This window comes from Triticum dicoccoides, chromosome 3B (assembly GCF_002162155.2).
Source record: "Triticum dicoccoides isolate Atlit2015 ecotype Zavitan chromosome 3B, WEW_v2.0, whole genome shotgun sequence".
In the NCBI taxonomy this organism is placed as follows: Eukaryota; Viridiplantae; Streptophyta; class Magnoliopsida; order Poales; family Poaceae; genus Triticum; species Triticum dicoccoides.
The window spans coordinates 702,748,097-702,755,407 of NC_041385.1; positions in this window are offsets into that span (position 1 = coordinate 702,748,097).

Sequence of the window (7,311 nt, forward strand, 5' to 3'; positions counted from 1 at the left end):
GACGAGATGGCGGTATACTCCGACGGCGAATCATCCGCTGGTGAAACTGGGTCCTTGTACCAGATTCAGGACGGCATGCCCGAGGGGTACTCCGATGGCAACAGTATTCCGGATCTCCTGGAAGCACCAAGCCGGGTTGCTATTTACATGGCCGGCACATAGCCCGTTTTGCAGTCTTCATCTACCGCGGCAATAGATACCGGATCAGCGGCCAGGGCAGGTCTTTCGGCGCGCCGATCGGCGCAGGTTCTCACCAGTTTAATGGATGCTTGGGAGGCCTTGTTAACTGCAACAGTTACCCCAGAAACACGAAATCAGCATGATGCAGAGGTTGCAAGACTAAAAGAGCAAATTGCGCAGGCTAAAGAGAACTTGGTGGCCGAAGACAATAGGATGGCCGAGGAACAGGCCGCTTTGAATGCTCAATCACAGCAGATACAAGCACAGAATTACCGACTCATGTTAGACAGGACTGCGTCAGAGGATGTGATGCGAAGGAAATATCGGTCACGATTGCCGCCGGTTTACGAAGGGGTAAATCTCTTTCAGACACCAGGCGCTGGGCCGAGCAGTCCGGCGGCCGCAAACCGAGCCGAGGCGCCTAGGATCGCCCCGGATCAGCCACAAGCAATGGAGTTAGCTTGACGGACGGTTAACCCACCATAGTGTATGCCTACGCCGCCGGGTCACTTTTCGAGCCCCCTGGATAACATGATTGCTGCGGCCTCACGCCTGGCCACCATCCTGATGGAAGGGGATTCAATAGAGGCAGTTGAGACGAGGCGAGCGAGAGACCTCCTTCAAACCGCCGTAATGCAGCAGCAGGCTTATTCATACAGCCAGGATAGAATTCATTCAACTCCTCGTCCGAGCCCAAGCTATAGCAGGCGGATGGACGAACCGGAGGTATCTAGCAGGGCGCGGCGTCGCAATGCTCAGGAAGTAGTAGATCTTGGCAGGGCACGAAGGGATGGTGTTTTGGGTCGTCATCAACCCGCCCCGGTTCAGCCAGCAGTATCGGTTGACAGAGGCACCGGGCTTGCTTTCAGTTCCTGGGGAGTGCCGTGCCTCATTCCGGCCCTCCGTAACGTGCGTCTGCCCAAGGATTTCAAGGGTCCGCGCAAGGTGCATAATTACACGGCGGATTAGCCGCCTGAGGTGTGGGTTGATACTTACGAAATGGCAATGGAGATGCTGGATGTAGATGAGGCAGCTTGTGCAAAATACTTCACGATGATGTTGGAAGGAACAGCCCGTACCTGGTTGAAGAATCTGCCGGCTAACTCCATCGAGTCATGGGATCAGTTGAAGGCCCGCTTTATAGCCAATTTTAAGGATACGTGCAAACAGCCCATGTCCATTGTAGATCTGGATGCTTGTGTTCAGGGCGAGAATGAGTCCACAACTCGTTGGGTGCGCCGGGTCTCAGAAGTTTTGCACTCGGTCGACCGAATTAACGCCGGCCAAGCGATTATCACGCTGGAGCGTAATTGCCGGTTTAAGTCACTGAAGGAGAAATTGGGACGAATCAAACGTCACTGCAACGACCTGGGAACCCTCATGGCAGCCTTGGTAAAATATGCCGATTCTAATAATACCAAGGATCCCGATTCTGATAATGAGAAACCGGAGAAGGGAAAGAGGAATGGCGGTGTGAAGGGATAGCATCACAACCAGGGAAGCCATGGGAATAATGGTAAGCGTAAAACGGATTCAGAATTTGTGGCTAATGCTAATGTGCAGCATCGTAAGGGTAAACCGCCCCAGCGTGGTGGATCGATGAATCTGGAGCGCTTGTTGAATCAGCCCTGTCCAAAGCACGGAACCAAAGAAGCCCCCGCAACTCACCTCTGGAAGGATTGCAATATTATGAGGCAATTCAAAAACTCTGATCTCTTCCGATATGATCAGGGCCCGTCGGGCGGTTCAGGTCCAGGTTTTCATGGTGGCGGCAGTTCAGGCTCTGGATTTCAAAACAATCAGAATAACCAGAACAACCAAAGCAGTAATAACCAGCAGGGTAATCAGGGGAATCAATAGCAGTCAGGTTACCAGAGTAACCCGAAGCAGCTGAATGGTGGACAATATCATGTATTCACCACTAGTCTGTGCAAGCGAGATCTGAAGCTGCATAAGAGGGCAGTTAATGCGGTTGAACCGGCAGTTCCACGCTATCTGCGCTGGTCGGAACAGCCTATCGTGTGGAGTAGGGAGGATCATCCGCCCCGGGTTGACAATCCGGGTCAGCTGGCTCTGGTGGTGGCACCTCAGGTGGGAGGTTACAAGTTCACCAAAGTACTTATGGATGGAGGAAGCAGTATTCATATTCTGTATTACGAGACATTCCGTCGCATGGGGCTGACTGATAAGAATCTTAAACCGTCCAATACGGTTTTTCATGGTGTAGTACCAGGAAAGTCGGCGTATCCAGTGGGAAAGATTGCTTTGGAAGTTGTGTTTGGAGATGAGCATGATTCCCGGTCTGAGACATTGACTTTCAAGGTGGTGAGAATCCAGAGTCTGTATCACGCACTGTTTGGGCGACCGGCTTATGCAAAATTCATGGCAAGGCCATGTTATATTTACTTGCAGCTCAAGATGCCGGGTCACAAAGGAACCATCACAGTTCATGGAAGTCAGAAAATCGCTTTGGATTGCGAAGAGAGTGATGCGGCTTACGCTGAGTCGGTTTGTGCTACAGAGGAGTTAAAATTTTATAAGGAAAATGTTGATCCGGCAGATATGACCCCTCTGAAGAAGCCCACCACTAAGCACGACCCAACCCTGCATTTCAAACCGGTGGATGAGACGAAGCTTGTTGACTTTGTCCCTGGCGATTCGTCCAAACAGTTCAGCATCAGCACTAACCTGGATCCGAAATAGGAAAGCGCGTTCATCGAGTTCATCCATGAGAACCGGGACATCTTTGCCTGGAAGCCTTCTGACATGCCAGGTGTGCCGAGGGAACTCGCTGAGCACACCCTTAACATCGATCCGAAGTTTAAACCAGTCAAGCAATTCCTTCGTCGCTTTAATGAAGAGAGACGCAAGGCAATTGGGGAGGAGGTAGCCCGGCTGTTGGCAGCTGGGTTTATCGTTGAAGTTTTTCATCCTGAATGGTTGGCTAATCCAGTGCTGGTTCTTAAGAAAAATGGGACTTGGCGCATGTGTGTGGATTACACGGACTTAAATAAGGCTTGCCCAGCTGATCCTTTTGCTCTCCCGCGTATTGATCAAATCATTGATGCGACGGCGGGTTGTGAGCGCCTGAGCTTTTTGGATGCTTAATCGGGGTACCATCAGATCAAAATGGCAGTTAAGGACCAGGAGAAAACAGCCTTCATCACTCCCTTTGGAGCCTTCTGTTATGTTTCTATGCCCTTTGGGCTCAAGAGTGCTCAAGCAACCTATCAGCGTTGTGTGCAAAATTGTCTTCACACGCAGATTGGGCGTAACGTTCATGCCTATGTGGATGACATTATGGTGAAATCCAGGAAAAAGGAGACATTGATAGCTGATCTCAAAGAGACGTTTGACAACCTCCGGGTTTACAAAATGATGCTTAATTCGGATAAGTGTGTCTTTGGTGTTCCGGCAGGCAAGCTGCTCGGTTTTCTAGTGTCTAACAGGGGCATTGAGGCTAATCCGGAAAAGATCAAGGCAATCACATCCTTGGCCAAACCGACAAGTATCAATGATGTTCAGCGTCTCGTAGGCCGGATCACAGCTCTCAGCTGGTTCATCAGTCGTTTGGGTGAGAAGGCCATTCCCTTGTATCAAATGTTGAAGAAAACTGATAATTTCGTCTGGAGTGATGCAGCCAATGCGGCCTTTGAAGAGTTAAAGCGGCAATTAGTTGAACCGCCAGTTCTGGCAGCCCCAGTTGATCATGAGCCTTTACTATTATATGTGGCTGCTAATGCCCGAGCAGTCAGTGTGGCTATTATTGTAGAGCATAAAGAGGCTGGGAAGGAATATCCGGTTCAACGTCCAGTGTATTACATCAGTGAAGTCCTGATCGAGTCCAAGCAACGCTATCCACATTGGCAAAAGTTGGTGTATGGGGTTTTTATGGCCAGTCGGAACTCAAGCAATATTTTCAAGGTCACCCCATCACAGTGGTTAGTTCGGCTCCTTTGGGCGATAGCATCCAAACAGAGAAGCAACTGGCCGGGTGGCAAAGTGGGCAATTGAGCTTCGTCCACATGGTTTGAAGTATGTGCCTCGTACAGCCATTAAGTCGCGGGCTCTTGTGGACTTTATCAATGACTGGACCGAGTTACAAGCACTGGAAGAGAAACCGGATAATACGTACTGGATCATTCATTTCGATGGATCAAGGCAGTTGGAAGGCTCGGGGGCTGGAGTTGTTCTCACTTCCCCCCGAGGGGATAAAATTTGCTACGTCCTCCGCTTGATGTTTCCTTGTACTAACAATGCAGCTGAATATGAAGCCCTACTTCATGGTCTCCGCGTGGCTAAGGAGATGAATTTAACTCGCGTTCGTTGCTTCGGCGATTCTGATCTGGTGGCTCAGCAAGTTTCTGGTACTTGGGATTCTAAGGATCCGCTCATGGCGGCTTACAGGCATGAGGTAGATATGGTGACGGGTCACTTCAAAGGTTACCAGGTTGAGCATATTGATCAGCGCAAGAATGAAGCAGCAGACGCTTTGAGCCAACTTGGATCTCAGCGTAAACCGGTACCTCCTAACACCTTTCTGGATATATTGCATAACCCGTCTGTTAAATTGCCTACAGAAGCGGATCTGGCTGTTCCTGATCCGGAGGCACAGCTGGTGGCTGCTTTACACGTCGTGCCGGATTGGACGATTCCATATCTGTCATATATGAACCGGGGTGAGCTACCAAATGATCAAGTCCTGGCCCGATAGATAGTCCGGCGTTCTAAATCCATGGTTATCCACAATGGCGAGTTACACCGCTGTAGCGTTTCAGGCGTATTTCAGCGTTGTGTTTCTCCGGAAGAAGGCCAAGCGATCCTCCGGGAAATTCATGAAGGGGATTGTGGTCATCACGCCGGTTCAAAGTCCCTGGTTGCAAAAGCTTTTCGTCATGGGTTTTACTGGTTGACAGCTCATGCTGATGCGGAGGATCTGGTAAAGCGATGTGATGCTTGTCAAAAAATTTCCCGCAGAGCTCATGTTGCAGCTCAGGAGCTACGGATGATTCCAATCACTTGGCCTTTTGCTACTTGGGGGCTCGATATGGTGGGGCCTTTTAAGCGTTCCCGAGACAAGAAAACCCACCTGTTGGTGGCAGTTGATAAATTCACCAAGTGGGTTGAAGCGGAGCCTGTCAGCAACTGTGATGCAGCGATGGCGGTTCAATTTCTCAAAAAGATTATTTTCCGCTTTGGTTATCCACACAGCATTATCACGGATAATGGTACTAACCTCTCCAAAGGTGAGATGGAGGATTTCTGTCAAAGAGAGCATATCCGGCTTGATCTAGCATCTGTAGCGCACCCTCAATCCAACGGTCAAGCAGAGCGGGCTAATCAAGAAATCTTAAAGGGTCTTAAACCCCGGCTCATGATTCCATTGAAACGGACGCCGAGTTGTTGGGTGGAAGAGTTACCTTCTGTGTTGTGGAGTATCAACACCACCCCAAATCGATCAATAGGATATACGCCTTTCTTCATGGTCTACGGAGCAGAGGCGGTTCTCCCAAGTGATATACGTCATGATTCTTCCCGGGTTGCTAATTATGTCGAAGCGGACGATGAGCAAGCTCGCCAAGAGGCACTGGATTTACTAGATGAGAAGCGGGATATGGCTTTCGCACGTTCGGCGGTTTATCAACAAGACCTGCGGTGCTATCACAGCCGTCGGGTTAGGACAAGAGCCTTTCAAGAAGGTGACTTGGTGCTCCGGCTTATCCAGGATCAGACCGGTATTCACAAGTTATCCCCGCCTTGGGAAGGACCCTTTGTGGTCAGTAAAAATCTGCACAACGGATCATACTACCTCATTGACATTCGAGATGACTCACATAAATCTGAGGAGGAGACCCGGCGGCCCTGGAACATAGCTCTCCTCCGGCCTTACTACATTTGAGCCATAGGCTCTCTTTTATGTACATATTTTGACGATGTATATATTATCATCAATAAATAAATCAGCATCCTTGCTTCAAAGCGGGGCCTCTGCTGTTTTTTCTCAAACATTCTTTGAGTTACATGGGGGCTTCAGCTAACCAAGCGAAGTGTTATCCCTTGAACCGGCTATCACGCCACAAAGCTTGGGAGCTTCACACCCAAAGGGCCAAAGAGAGTTTCGATGCTATACGCAACTCAAACATAGGCACCTAATGAGCACCGCTCATCACGTTACTTGGGGGCTCCTTGGTCCAATACCAAGAAGTCTGAATGGACCCATGTAGCTGGGTATCGACCCACGGCTTGGAAGCCTGGTATATTTACCTAAAACCACGGGTTAACCTGCCTTCATCAAGTAACACACTCCTATCCAGGTCATCCTGGCACGGTCCTCCGAACGTTTGACAGTTACTCTCCTTGAGACCCTGAACTTGTCAAAGTTAAAACGGCGATTGGCTAGTTGGAGGTCTATCTTAAAAGGCTTTGTTAAATGGTTCAACTCAGTGGCCTAGCAGCCCACAAAAAGCCTCGCATTTGGGCCTGGCAGCCCCCAAAAAGCCTCGACTACACGGTTTCCATTTGAACTTTGGCTAAATTTTAAATCGATTTTTTGGCTTGTTCAACCATCTTCTAAGACCGGCATCTCTTAAACCGGCTTGGTTTGCAACTTTACATTGACAGACCTTTATTTTAAACCGGAGTTTTCTTAACCCGGCTTGGCATTGATTTCCTGTCAACGGCCCGGATCGTCTGGCGTGAATCATCACCCGGCATGACTTAATCTACGACATCAGAAAATGATGGCGATACAAATACTTCAGATTTGGGTTTTTCACCCTTCTCAAAATTCAAGTTGGCTCGCCAACTAGCCAGGGATCTTGTACTACCGGTATGTATAAATTCATATTATTATTTGATTATCAATCCGGCATATTTTGGCCATTATGACCCGTCCGGCGGTAAACCGCCAGGACCCTTTGTCTTTTTATGCATACAGGAAATACATATTATGATCCTTGGAACAAACATTGATATTGATATGGCGGTTCAATGCAAAATATCTCTTGCACGATGGCAGCAGATCAGCATAAGTTTTTTGGCTATCCTATTACATGGCACTCCAAGGCCCAAAATATGGAAGTATTCATTGATCGTTCCTGATGTACCAACCGCCTGGACGGATTAAGCTTC